We start from the raw sequence: 14668 nt of genomic DNA on the forward strand, positions 1-14668 counted from the left end.
GCATTGCACCCAAGTTTATGAGCTCTTTTCTGCCCCAATTGTAAACTGCAGTTGTTAAATGAGTCCGGCAATCATTAAGTAAATCCAGCCTTTCCCCATTAACTTTGCTTGTTGGAATTTGGCTGGGAAGGATGCAAATGGGGATCGCATGACTCCCCAAGAGGCTGCAACCATCATAAATGCAGGTGATCCTTGACTTACGACCACAACTGAGTCCAGCATTTCCATTGTTAAATGGGGGGGATTAAGAGGGCTGTGCCCCATTTTATGACCTTTCTCGACATGATTTTTTAAGTGAATCGCTGCAGTTGTTAAGTTAGCAATGTGGTTATGTGAACTTGGCTCCCCCCGTTGACTTTGTCAGAAGGTTGAAAAAGGCACTCGCGTGACCTCAGGACACTGTGACCGTCATAAATATGAGTCACTTCCCAAGCTTCTGAATTTTGATCACATGATCATGGCCATGATGCAACAATCATAAGTTCCTTTTTCCAATCCCATTGTAATTTTGATTGGTCACTAAATGAAGTAGTGTAGGGTTTCCTGCCTAAGCAGGGGGTTGGACTAGAAGACTTCCAAGATCCCTTCCAAGTCTGTTATTCTATTCTATTCTATTCTGTTCTATACTATTCTATTCTATTTTGTTCCATTCTATTCCATTCCATTCCTTATTTCTATTCTATTCGATTCGATTCCATTCCATTGTACTCTACTCCACTCCATTCCACTCCACTCCATTCCACTCCACTCCATTCCATTCCATTCTATTCCATTCCATTCCTTATTTCTATTCTATTCGATTCCATTCCATTCCATTGTACTCTACTCCACTCCATTCCACTCCACTCCGTTCCATTCCATTCCATTCCGTTCCATTTCATTCCTTATTTCTATTCTATTCAATTCAATTCCATTCCATTGTACTCTACTCCACTCCACTCCACACTGTTCTGTTCCATTCCATTCTATTCTATTCTATTCTATTCTATTCTATTCTATGAGCACTGTACTCCTCCACCTTTCACAATGTCATCCCTATTTTCTTCCCTGTGCAAATGTCTAAAGCAGGCTGGGTTTTTTTTTCCCCATCCACCACAATAAGACAGATTGAAAAAAACGCATGTCCTTTTTCCCCCTCCTCCATATGCGGCAGTACATCAAAATTAGCAAATTGAAGAGCAGATTATTATTTAGTATCATCTTAATGATTGAGACAGCTGGATTATCCAACTTGACTTTTCTCATGGTCTCAGGGTCAGTATTTCATTGCTTCAGTTTGTGCCTTGCTACAGCAGTTGCTTCTGCAGGAATCTCTCTCTGTGTGTGTATATATATGTGTGTGTCTTTGCAATTTCTTCTGGCTAGGACTTTTCTCCTTTCTTATTATTATACTGGGGTGGAGAGAATTCCAGCATCCGGCAAGATTGTCCTTTTAATGCCGGCCGGAAGCCCGCAACCAAAAACTGCCCAGTCCAAAGGGAGGTGGTGTTTTACCGTTGCCTATAAATAATGCGGTTTGAACAGTTCCAGGGAATTCCATCTATCACTTTAGTTGGCACTGAAAGCTAGAAAGGAATGAAGGAAGATTCCTAAATGAAGAGGAGAAGAAATCACTTGCCTTATGGATCATGATTCCCAGTTGCCATTCGCTTAGCTATTAGCTATGGAGCCCTGCTGGTGCAGGGGTTAGAATGCAGCATTGCAGACAAACTATGCCCGTTGTCAGGAGTTTGACCTTGACAAGTTCTAGGTTGACTCAGCTTTCCATCTTTCCGAGGTTAGTAAAATGAGGATCCAGATTGTTGGGGGCAAGACGCTGACTCTGAAAACCACTTAGTGAGGGCTGTAAAACACTGTGTAGTGGTATATACTGTAAGTCTACGTGCTTATTCAATTCTGTTCTGTTCTGTTCTGTTCCGTTCCACTCCATTCCATTTTACCCTACCCAACCCTACCCTATCCTACCCTGCCTTACCCTACCCTACCCTACCAGACCCTATCCTATCCTACTTCAAGAGGGCTGTAAACCACTGTGAAGTGATATATAAGTGCCCTATTCTATTCTATTCTCCCATTCCATTCCATTCTACCCTACCCTACCCTATCCTATCCTGTCCTGTCCTACCTTATTTCGAGAGGGCTCTAAACCACTATGAAGTGATACAGTGTTCCCTCGATTTTCGCGGGTTCGAACTTCACGAAACGGCTATACCATGGTTTTTCAAAAATATAAATTAAAAAATACTTTGCGGGTTTTTCCCCTATACCACGTTTTTTCCTGCCCGATGACGTCATATGTCATCACCAAACTTTCATCCTCCTTTAATAAATATTTTTTTAAAATAAACTTTAATAAATAAACATAGTGAGTAATAATATAAATGGTTGCTAAGGGAATGGGAAATTGTAATTTAGGGGTTTAAAGTGTTAAGGGAAGGCTTGTGACACTGTTCATAGGCAAAAATAGTGTATTTACTTCTGCATCTCTACTTCGCAGAAATTCGATTTTCGCGGGCAGTCTCGGAACACATCCCCCGCGAAAATCGAGGGAACACTGTATATATATAAGTCTAACTCTAAGTATTCTATTATATCCTATTCTATCCTATTCTCTACTCTATTTTACTCTACTCTACTCCCATTCCATTCCAGTCCATTCTACCCTACCCTATCCTATCCTACCCTACTTTGAGAGGGCTGTAAACCACTATGAAGTGATATATAAGTCTAAATGCTTTATTCTGTTCTATTCTATTCCATATTCTATGGCCATGCAGATGCTACAATGGTTGTAAATGTGAGAAGTGTTCATAAGAGCCGGGGTGGCGCAGCAGGTAGAGTGCTGTACTGCAGGCCACTGAAGCTGACTGTAGATCTGAAGGTCAGCGGTTCAAATCTCATCCCTGGCTCAAGGTTGACTCAACCTTCCATCCTTCCGAGATGGGTAAAATGAGGACCCGGATTGTGGGGGCAATATGCTGGCTCTGTTAAAAAGTGCTATTGCTAACATGTTGTAAGCCGCCCTGAGTCTAAGGAGAAGGGTGGCATAAAAATTGAATGGATGGATGGATGGATGGATGGATGGAATGAATGAATGAATGAATGAATGAATGAATGAATGAATAAATAAATAAATAAATAAATAAATAAATAAATAAATAAATAAATAAAGTCACCGTTTTCAGTGCTGTTGTCATTTTGAACAGTTACTAAAACAAATGGTTATTAACTTGTAACCATGTTGCTTTTGCCCAAATCCAGAAAACCGGGTTTTGTCAGCTTGTTGGAGATGCCAAATAGCAATGGAGACAATCCAGTGGCTGATTTGATTGTGTTGTCGCTGCCATGGAAAGTAGTGAATGTGTGTTTTGTGTTTTTTTCTTAGTACATGTTGGATTTGGTAAATATTGTAAGCTACCCCGAATTGACTGTGTCTGAGTTCATTGGCTTTATACATTTCTTGGAAGAATAAATAATAAGTAAGTGAGATCGACCATGACTCCTTAGTTGCACTGTGTATCCTTAATTCTGACAATGTCCAAGAATGACCTTTGATAAGTCTGAAATCTCAACGGAGAATGTAGAACAACATAATATAGAATTTGAAGCCTTGATGCCCATTAGTGTACAACAGAATAACAGATTTGGAAGGTGTTCTGTCGGGCTCTCTGGTAGACTCCTCCCAAAAATTCACAGGTACAAATTTCAGGCACACACATGTTTGAAAATTCAAAACAATGTTCTTTATAATGAAAATTCACTTAAACTAAGCCCTCTTTTGGTATAGCAAAGAGCACTGGTCTCCAAACAAACTGGTAATTTGTACAAGTCCCTTATCAGTTCTGTGATACTTAGCTTGCAGCTGTGAGGCAATTCACAGTCCTTCTTCTTCCACAAAGTGAAACACACTTCGCTCTGGTTTAGTTTCAAAGGGGGGAAAAATCAGCACACAAAAGGTCAAAGTCAGTAAGGCAGTCACAAAACACAACGATCAGATAATCCTCCACAATGGCCAAACCCACATGCTGCTATTTATAGCAGCCTCACTAATTACCACAGCTCCACCCAACCACAGGTGGCCTCATTTTCTTTGATAATAATCTCTCAGTTGTTGGTGCCTATGCATCGCTCTCCGCATGCGTGGCTGTATCATTAACTCTTGTTCTGAATCCAAGGAGGAGCTAGATAATTGATCTCCTTCTGAGCTGTCTGCCACACTCTCCTCCTCCCTGTCACTCATGTCTTCTTGGTCAGAGAAGCCTTCATCATCAGATTCCACCGGGGGGTGGGCAAAACAGGCCTGCAGCATGTGGATGTCTCCCCCACATCCACAGTCCTTGGGGCAGGAGCTGGGCCAGAGCTGACCACAACAGAAGGGAACTTCTATTCCACCCCTGCTCGAGCAGAAGACCCTATACAGTTTCAGGCAGTTGGTTGTCCAATCTCTTCTTAAAAACTTCCAGTTTTGGAGCATCCACAACCTCCGGAGGCAAGTCGTTCCATTGGTTAATTGTTCTCACTGTAAGGAAATTTCTCCTTGTTTCTAGGTGGCTTCTCCCCTTCATTAGTTTCCACCCATTGCTTCTTGTTCCGCCTTCAGGTATTTTGGAGAATAGTTTGACCCCTCATTCTTTGTAGGGGCTCCTCAAATATTGAAACATTACCCCTAGTCCTTCTGTTCATTAAACTAGACATACCCAATTTCTGCCATCGTTTTTCATAGATTTTATCCTCCAGTCCCCTAATCAACTTCGTTGCTCTGCTCTGTACTGTTTCTAGAGTGTCGACATTTTTTATATATCATGATTTCCAACACAAACATAGAGGTAGGATGAGAATCAACAATGGGCAGCAAGATGTATACCACTAGACTAGACTACAGACTGGACGGGACCGAAATAGAATGGAGTAGAGTAGAGTAGAGTAGAGTAGAGTAGAGTAGAGTAGAGTAGAGTAGAATAGAATAGAATTCTTTATTGGCAAAGTGTGATTGGACACACAAGGAATTTGTCTTTGGTGCAGATGCTCTCAGTGTACATGAAAGAAAAAATACATTTGTCAAGAATCATGAGATACAGCACTTAATGATTGTCATAGGGTACAAATAAGCAATCAGGAAACAATCAATATTAACATAAATTGTAAGGATACAAGCAACAAATTAGAATCACACAGTCATAAGTGGGAGGAAATGGGTGATAGGAACGACAAGAAGACTAATAGTAAGTAATGCAGCCTTAGTAATTAGTTTGACAGTGTTGAGGGAATTATTTGTTTAGCAGAGTGATGGCATTTGGAGGAAAAATGTTCTTGTGTCTAGTTGTCTTGGTGTGCATGCTCTATAGTGTTGTTTTGAGGGTAGGAGTTGAAACAATTTACATCCAGAATGTGAGTAAAATATTTTCACAGCCCTCTTTTTTGACTCGTGCAGTATACAGGTCTTCAATGAAAGGCAGGTTGGCAGCAATTTTTTTTTTTATTTATTTTTTTTTTTTGTCCAATACAAAATACGGGTTTTAGTGGGTATATATCTATATATACATAGTAAAATACATGATGAAGGTTATAGAGGAGATACTCATAGTAAAATATATCTAAGAAATAATAGAAAAGAGGGTATAGTAATAGAACATATCAATGAAAGGATAGAAGAAGAGATATAGGAATAGAAGAAAGGTATAGGAGATATAGGAGAGCAATAGGACAGGGGACGGAAGGCACTCTAGTGCACTTGTACTCGCCCCTTACTGACCTCTTAGGAATCTGGATAGGTCAACTGTAGATAATCTAAGGGTAAAGTGTTGGGGGTTTGGGGATGACACTATGGAGTCTGGTAATGAGTTCCACGCTTCGACAACTCGGTTACTGAATTCATATTTTTTACAGTCAAGTTTGGAGCGGTTAATATTAAGTTTAAATCTGTTGTGTGCTCTTAATTTGTTGACTATTCTGTCAACTCAACGATGGATGAAGACCATCCCAATGTGGACAATGCAACCACACTACGACACTTTAGATTGCCATTCTACATCTAGGTCTTTCTAAAGAAATCCCATCTAACTCAAAAGGAAATACAACGGAGTGGATTTGAATCAGAGCAAGCTTGCTTACCTGGGGCCTAAAAATATCCCACCACATTAGCAAAATATTAAATTTGCTTCTCACTTCGTTCAGTAGGAGTAGTGGAGTAGATTCAATGTTGTATATGGAATGAATGAGTATGAGTGTGATGGTTGGGGTGGGTGGGAATATGGTATGGATGGGATGAGTGACAGTAGTATGAGTAGTAGTATGGGATGAGTGACAGTAGTATGAGTGACAGAATTGGCCCACCTGACGCTCGGGAGGCAGGGGAGGAAGGGGCATTGATCTCTGGGGTGGCAGAGGGCCGGAATATCCCTGTGTTGCTGGGGAGAGGCAGATATGGCGGGGGTCACAGAGTTAGCCGTTCCAGGGGAACGAGAGACCGTTGCTTAATAACGGTCCCTTGTTCCAACTCTGTGAGCCCAATCTTGGGTACTGGTGATGAGTGTAACTCTGGCCCTGGACTCAGGTTGCTGCTGCTCAATGCCAGGTCGGTGGTAAATAAAGCTCTCCTCATCCGGGATTTGATCCTGGATGAGGAGGCCGACCTGGCATGTATCACTGAAACCTGGCTGGGCCCAGAGGGAGGTGTTCCTCTCTCTGAAATTTGCCCAGCTGGGTTTCAGATATGGCATCAACCTCGACCCCAGGGAAGGGGGGGAGGAGTGGCTATTATAGCCAGGGAGAGCCTTTGCCTACGTGGACTCATTGCTCCGGAAATTGCGGGTTGCGAGTCACTCTTGATGAGGTTGGACTTAGGGGTTCAGGTGGGCTTATTTCTCACGTACCTGCCTCCCAGCTGCGTGTCAAAAGCCCTGCCTGTGCTACTCGAGGAGGTAGCCGGGTTGGCGGTGGAGTTCCCCAGACTTATTGTCTTGGGGGACTTCAACCTGCCATCACTCGGCGAAACCTCGGGGTTGGCACAGGAGTTCATGGCCACCATGACAGCCATGGACCTGACTCAAGTAGTACGGGGTCCGACTCATGAGGGGGGGCACGCACCTGACATGGTATTCCTTTCCGAGCAATTGAGCAATGGTCTGAGACTAAGGGGCTTAGAAGCAGTGCCTTTGTCATGGTCAGACCATTTTCTACTACGGCTTGACTTCCTGGCTCCAATCCTTCCCCGCAGGGAGGCGGAACCAATGAAGATGTTCCGCCCCAGACGCCTAATGGATCCAGAGGGTTTCCAGACGGCGCTTGGGGTTATTCCAGAGGCACTCATCCACAGTTCGGCGGAGTCTCTTGCGGAGGCCTGGAATACGGCTGCTGCGGAGGCTCTTGACCGGATTGCGCCTTTGCGACCTCTCCGTGGCGCTAGACCCCGTAGAGCCCCATGGTTCAACGAGGAGCTCCGGGAGTTGAAACGCCAAAAGAGACGTCTAGAGAAGCGATGGAGGAAGAGTAGGTCTGAATCTGATCGAACACTTGTAAGAGCTTTTATTAAGACCTACAAAGTGGCGCTCAAGGCGGCAAGATGCGCGTACCATGCCGCCTTGATTGCATCAGCGGAATCCTGCCCGGCCGCTCTGTTTAGGGTGACCCGCTCCCTTCTTAACCAGGGGGGAGTTGGGGAGCCCTTGCAGAGTAGTGCCGAGGAGTTTAACACGTTTTTCGCTGATAAAGTCGCTCAGATCCGGGCCGACCTCGACTCCAATTGTAAAACAGAGTCGACTGACAACGAGTCAGTCGAGGTGACTGGGGCACGTACTTGTCCACCTGTCTGGGAAGAGTTTGATCTGGTGACACCTGATGAAGTGGACAAGGCCATTGGAGCTGTGAGTTCCGCCACCTGTTTACTGGATCCGTGTCCCTCCTGGTTGGTCTCGGCCAGCAGGGAGGTGACACGGAGCTGGGCCCAGGAGATTACCAACGCTTCCTTGGGGAGGGGAGTTTTTCCATCACTCTATAAAGAAGCGCTTGTGCGCCCCCTCCTCAAGAAGCCCTCCCTGGACCCAGCAGTACTTAACAACTATCGTCCAGTCTCCAACCTTCCCTTCATGGGGAAGGTTGTCGAGAAGGTGGTGGCACTCCAGCTCCAGCGGTCCTTGGAAGAAGCCGATTATCTAGGTCCCCAGCAGTCGGGCTTCAGGCCCGGTTACAGCACGGAAACCGCTTTGGTCGCGTTGATGGATGATCTCTGGCGGGCCCGGGACAGGGGTTTATCCTCTGTCCTGGTGCTCCTCGATCTCTCAGCGGCTTTCGATACCATCGACCATGGTATCCTTCTGCACCGGTTGGAGGGGTTGGGGGTGGGAGGCACTGTGCTTCAGTGGTTCTCCTCCTACCTCTCTGGCCGGTCGCAGTCGGTGTTAGTGGGGGGTCAGAGGTCGACTCCGAGGTCTCTCCCTTGTGGGGTACCTCAGGGGTCGGTCCTCTCCCCCCTGCTATTTAACATCTACATGAAACCGCTGGGTGAGATCATCCAAGGACATGGGGTGAGGTATCATCAATATGCCGATGATACCCAGCTTTACATCTCCACCCCATGCCCAGTCAACGAAGCGGTGGAAGTGATGTGCCGGTGCCTGGAGGCTGTTGGGGCCTGGATGGGTGTCAACAGACTCAAGCTCAACCCGGATAAGACGGAGTGGCTGTGGGTTTTGCCTCCCAAGGACAATCCCATCTGTCCGTCCATTACCCTGGGGGGGGGAATCATTGACCCCCTCAGAGAGGGTCCACAACTTGGGCGTCCTCCTCGATCCACAGCTCACATTAGAGAACCACCTTTCAGCTGTGGCGAGGGGGGCGTTTGCCCAGGTTCGCCTGGTGCACCAGTTGCGGCCCTATCTGGACCGGGACTCATTACTCACAGTCACTCATGCCCTCATCACCTCGAGGTTCGACTACTGTAATGCTCTCTACATGGGGCTACCTTTGAAAAGTGTTTGGAAACTTCAGATCGTGCAGAATGCAGCTGCGAGAGCAGTCATGGGCTTACTCAGGTATGCCCATGTTTCACCATCACTCCGCAGTCTGCATTGGCTGCCGATCAGTTTCCGGTCACAATTCAAAGTGTTGGTTATGACCTTTAAAGCCCTTCATGGCACTGGACCAGAATATCTCCGAGACCGCCTTCTGCAGCACGAATCCCAGCGACCGATTCGGTCCCACAGAGTGGGCCTCCTCCGGGTCCCGTCAACTAAACAATGCCAGTTGGCGGGCCCCAGGGGGAGAGCCTTCTCTGTGGCGGCACCGGCCCTCTGGAACCAACTCCCCCCGGAGATCAGAACTGCCCCTACTCTTCCTGCCTTCCGTAAACTCCTCAAAACCCACCTTTGCCGTCAGGCATGGGGAAACTAAACATCTCCCCCTGGGCATGTTGAAGTTATATATGGTATGCCTGTATGTGTGTATGTTAGTATAGGGGATTTTCTTAAACTTATAATATTTTAATTAATTGGATTGTATTGGATTGTTTTTCACTTGTTGTGAGCCGCCCCGAGTCTTCGGAGAGGGGCGGCATACAAATCCAAATAATAATAAACGGCAAATCCTGAAAGTCAAAAGCAAGGGAGCAGCCCAGTAAAAAAAAAAAAAAAAAAAAAAGCAGTCACGTTCTTCCCTTTGTATGTATATAAGATGTGGGCAAAAGGAAGAATTAAGAGCCTTCCACAAATTGGATGCAAACCTGCAGTGTGACTTGGCAGATTTTAAGATGCACGGACGGAAATAGAGTTTGCAAATTATGCGCACTAATAATTCCGCGCTGTTTTGCATTCGTTAACCCCTATTTTTCACTCAAGGCTCCATATGTTAAGAAAAAGGTAGGGGCTGGTCCTCACTTCCCTAAATACAACATAACCGGCTCCGTTAATTATTTTTCTAGACCAAGCCCTCCTAATGTGTCTTCACTTTCATCCCCATTGGCCAGAGGCAGTTCAGATGCATCTTTAACAGTTTCAATTTTAAAGTAATCAGGGTTTCTCCCCTACCAATAGGAGTCCAGTCTTTTCTTGAAGGTCACTAATGTTGGAGCGTTCACCACCACTGCCGGCAAGCCGTTCCACTGGTTGATCGCTCTCACCGTCAAAAAGTTTCTCCTTATTTCCAGGTTGAATCTCTCCTTGGACAGTTTCCAGAAGTTGCTCCTTGTCTGGCTCTCTGGCGCTTTGGAAAATAATAGAAACATAGAAACATAGAAGACTGACGGCAGAAAAAGACCTCATGGTCCATCTAGTCTGCCCTTATACTATTTTCTGTATTTTATCTTAGATGGATATATGTTTATCCCAGGCATGTTTAAATTCCGTTAATGTGGATTTACCAACCACGTCTGCTGGAAGTTTGTTCCAAGGATCTACTACTCTTTCAGTAAAATTTATTTTTATTTATTTATTTATTAGATTTGTATGCCGCCCCTCTCTGTAGACTCGGGGCGGCTCACAACAATAACAAAGACAATGTAAGAACAAATTTAATAATTTAAAAAACACTAAAAACCCCATTATTAAAAGCAAGCATACACACAAACATACCATGTATAAACTGTATAGGCCCGGGGGAGATGTCTCAGTTCCCCCATGCCTATATGGGTCTTAAGAACTTTACGAAAGGCAAGGAGGGTGGGGGCAGTTCTGATCTCCGGGGGGAGCTGGTTCCAGAGGGTCGGGGCTGCCACAGAGAAGGCTCTTCTCCTGGGTCCCGCCAAACGACATTGTTTAGTTGAGAAAATAATATTTTCTCACGTTGCTTTTGATCTTTTCCCCAACTAATTTCAGATTGTTCCCCCTTGTTCTTGTGTTCACTTTCCTATTAAAAAAACTTCCCTCCTGAACCTTATTTAACCCTTCCACATATTTAAATGTTTCAATCATGTCCCCCCTTTCCCTTCTGTCCTCCAGACTATACAGATTGAGTATATTGATTATTGTAATCTACCATAATCTAAAGGCTACCTGTACAGTATATGCATTTTCTAGAAGAGGATCAATTAGGATCTGTCATGGGAAAAAGTTCACAGTCAAACAAACTCTGGGTCACGACTAGAATGTGGATCAGAAGATGATGGCGTAAATGGGCAAAGGATGATGGGTCAACAGCTGAAAACAGCCAAGGTAGTTGTCCTTGGACAAATAAATTTAACCTGCAGCAATTAGTAGATGATATAAGTGTGACACCCAGGCATAAATTAACCTTGATAAGAAACAATGGTTCGATATGCAGGGATTGTACAAGAACAGGGCAAGCTGGTTTCCTTCCTTGTTTTCCGGATAGTTAGCAACTCTAGATGATGACATTTAAGAAAGAAGGGGTGTCTTTGTATGTGTGCCTATACACATCTTTTTATGTATAACCAGAGAAAGGCATTTTTTAAAAAAATTAAAAATTTAATTTTTTAAAAAAAATAAAAAAATATTTAAAAATAAAAAAATATTTTTTAAAAAAATAAAAATTTAATTTTTTAAAGAAATTAAGAATTTATTTTTTAAGAAATTAAAAAAAATAAGAAATTAAAAATTTATTTTTTCAAGAAATTAAAAATTTAATTTTTTCAAGAAATTAAAATTTAATTTTTTAAAAAAAATTACAATTTCTTATCTAAGTTTGAAAAAGTGCCTTAATCATTATATCGCACTCTTCCCATAACTGCAACTGCACTGCCCCACCCCCCTTGTAATAATTGCAAAAGAGCAACAACAAAAAACCCACAAGAAGGCCTTGCAAATGAGGAGGGCTATTCCCCAATTATGGAAATCTGACTTCTTCTTTACTGAGTTTTCCAAAAGCATGCAATGGAACTGGAAAAGGTGCAAAAAAGGGCAACAAGAAGGAAATGGAGCACCTCCTTATGAAAGCAGGTTGCAACGCCTTGGTCTCTTCAGCCTTGAAAGACGATGTTTAAGAAGTGACTTGATCGAAGTGTGTAAAATTATGCCTGGGATAGAAAAGATGGATAGAGGAAAATTCTTTTCTCTATCGCACAATACTAGGACAAGGGGGCACTCCCTAAAGCTCATAGGTAAGAAAGTGAGGACAAATAAAGGGAAATATTTCTTCACCCAAAGGGTCTTTGATTTATGGAATCCACTTCCAGAACAGGTCATGACAGCTGCCAGCCTGGATAGCTTCAAGGCAGGATGAGACAGATTCATGGATGCCAAGTGTATTGAAACGGATGTCCAAGTGCTGCCTCCATGTTGGTTGAGACAGGCAGGATTCCCTTGGGTCCCATTTGTTGGGCTCAAGAGAAAGGGGGGGTTTGCCTTCTCTTTCTGCCCAATATCCCCATGGACAATTGGTGGGTCATTGTGTGACACAGAATGCTGGACTCGATGGGCTTTGGCCAGTGAAGGGCTACCAAAATTTTAACTACCATACCGTGGGCGTGGCTTATTTTGTGGGTGTGGCTTGATGTTCATGTGACTGGGCAGAAATGGCTTACATTAGGTTTCAAACATTATTCATTTTATTTCTGGAGCAGGGGTCCCCAAACTTGGCAACTTTTAAGACTTGTGAATTTCAACTCCCAGAATTCTCCAGACAGGTTCTAGAAAATATCATAGCCATTCGGAAAAGAGGGGGAGGCAAAAATCCAGATCCCATAGAATTAATTCCAGATCTTATCTCCTTATATTTTTCCTATATTTTGTTTGTAGCAGAATCGGCAGCTTTAGGGTTTTTAAACACTTTCGGGAAGAACGCAGAGGCTGCCCAAAGAAGACGCCCTGCATTTTTTTTCAACACCTTTTGGTGCAAATTGGGTGCTCCAGGGTGGAGCTCCACTTTCGCTACCCCACTGCGTTCCCCCCATCCGGGCAGTAGCCCACCCCTGGCTTTGGCTCAATTCAGCATGGCTCTTCTTTATTTATTTTTTAATAAAATATAATCTTTATTGAAGATAAATGGGGGAGGGGATACAAAAAGCAAAAGGACTATGTGAACATTTGTACAAATTTATATGAATTTAGAGTATACAGCAATGGTTCTCAATCTTTCTAAAGCCATGACCCCTTAATACAGTTTCTCATGTTGTGGTGACCCCCAACCATAAGCCTAACACTAGTGATGGGCGAACCCAACAAAATTCGGGTTCGGCGGATTCGGGCAGACTTTACAAAATATTCGGGTGACGTCACCGAACCCCGAACCCGAACTTAACCCCGAACACTCCATGACGTCAAAATTGTGGGATTTCCCAGCTCCTTTTGCTGAAAGGACACCCCTTTACTAGCTTAAAAGAGAGCCCAGAAACGTAGCTAATTCTATAGCGCAATTGTTAGCTCTCTTGACTTTGAATCTGCTGATTGGGGTTCGAATCCGGGTGGAACCACCTTTTTTTAAAAAAATTAAATTTTTATTTTTTATTTATTATTAGTAGTAGTAGTAGTATCATCATCATCATCATCATCATCATCATGCTTCTTTATATAATAAAAGGGGTTTGTGTCCTTTTAATCCCTTCTTAGTGGGAAAAAAAGAAAGCATTTAAAAGACCCTCCAGCTCTTGGGGGGCAAAAGGGAACCTTCCCGATGTGCCCATGGAAATAATTAATAAATGATGATGGTGATGATGATGATGATAATAATAATAAGAAGAAGAAGAAGAAAAAAGGGGTCCCAAGCCCCAGGTTGAGAACCACTGGTATACAGTTATAAAACAAAATACACACATAAGGGAAGAAAATAAAGAGGAAAAGCTAAAGAGAGAGAAAGAAAAAGAGAGAAAAGAAGGAGGAAGAGAGAAGAGGAGAAATTAAAACTTAAAAAAAAGAAAGAAGAAATAAGTTCATCTATGAGTTTATCAAATTTCGTAAATAGTGTCAACTTATCTGTTGGACCGATTACTCTACAGCTTTGAAGATCTTTACTATCAATATAGATAAAAGTTTTAGGTTTCTTACACCAAAAACCTCAAACTTTAACCCAAGTTTAGAAACAGCATGGCTGTGCTTATGTTCTTAAGCAGATCAGGGACGTGGTATGGCCGCCTTTGCCTCTCTTCCCCTCCTTCTTCTGCAGCAAGAAACTTAGCTTTTTCCATCTGCAGTGGTGGGCGCTAGCCAAGAACCGAAGAGGATGGGGGCTGGAAAGCTTGCATGAAGATCCTGCCGTTGCAGGATTTGGGGTGGACTTTTTTTGCAGACTCAGTTCTGAATACTGCTGAAGCGCTGGAAAAGAGCATCTCACAAACACACACACAACCTGAATTTGCAGATTGGCTTCCTGGCTGCTGCACTCAACTACTAGGTGCAATAGTGTTTGTCCTGCAAGAACTTTTGCGGAGCGATGCATTGGCAAGTCCATGGGGATAAACTCAAGTGTTTTATTCTCTGTAGAAAGGAGAGGCCAGGAAGCCCACACGATCCAGTGCGGCCATCAGATGAAGGCTAGGGGTAACACAATAGCAGTTGTGGAGGAGCCCTTCACTCCTCCACTCGAAATAGAATACCCTATGAGACTAGACTTTCAATCCTGGGCCTAGAAAGTTTAGAACTAAGACGCCTTAAACAAGATCTAAGTATTGCCCACAAGATCATATGCTGCAACGTCCTGCCTGTCGGCGACTACTTCAGCTTCAACCACAACAACCCAAGAGCACACAACAGATTTAAACTTAATATTAACCGCTCCAAACTTGACT

At 43.6% G+C, this 14668-nt stretch overlaps 1 protein-coding gene across 1 annotated transcript in view; it reads right to left on the reverse strand.

Annotated features, from left to right (window-relative positions):
* LOC139163488 (NADH-quinone oxidoreductase subunit N-like) overlaps window positions 1-14668 on the reverse strand; it is a 196148-nt gene that overhangs the window by 51473 nt on the left and 130007 nt on the right. The window lies entirely within an intron of this gene.

Source organism: Erythrolamprus reginae, chromosome 3 (genome assembly GCF_031021105.1).
Source record: "Erythrolamprus reginae isolate rEryReg1 chromosome 3, rEryReg1.hap1, whole genome shotgun sequence".
NCBI classification, from domain to species: Eukaryota; Metazoa; Chordata; class Lepidosauria; order Squamata; family Dipsadidae; genus Erythrolamprus; species Erythrolamprus reginae.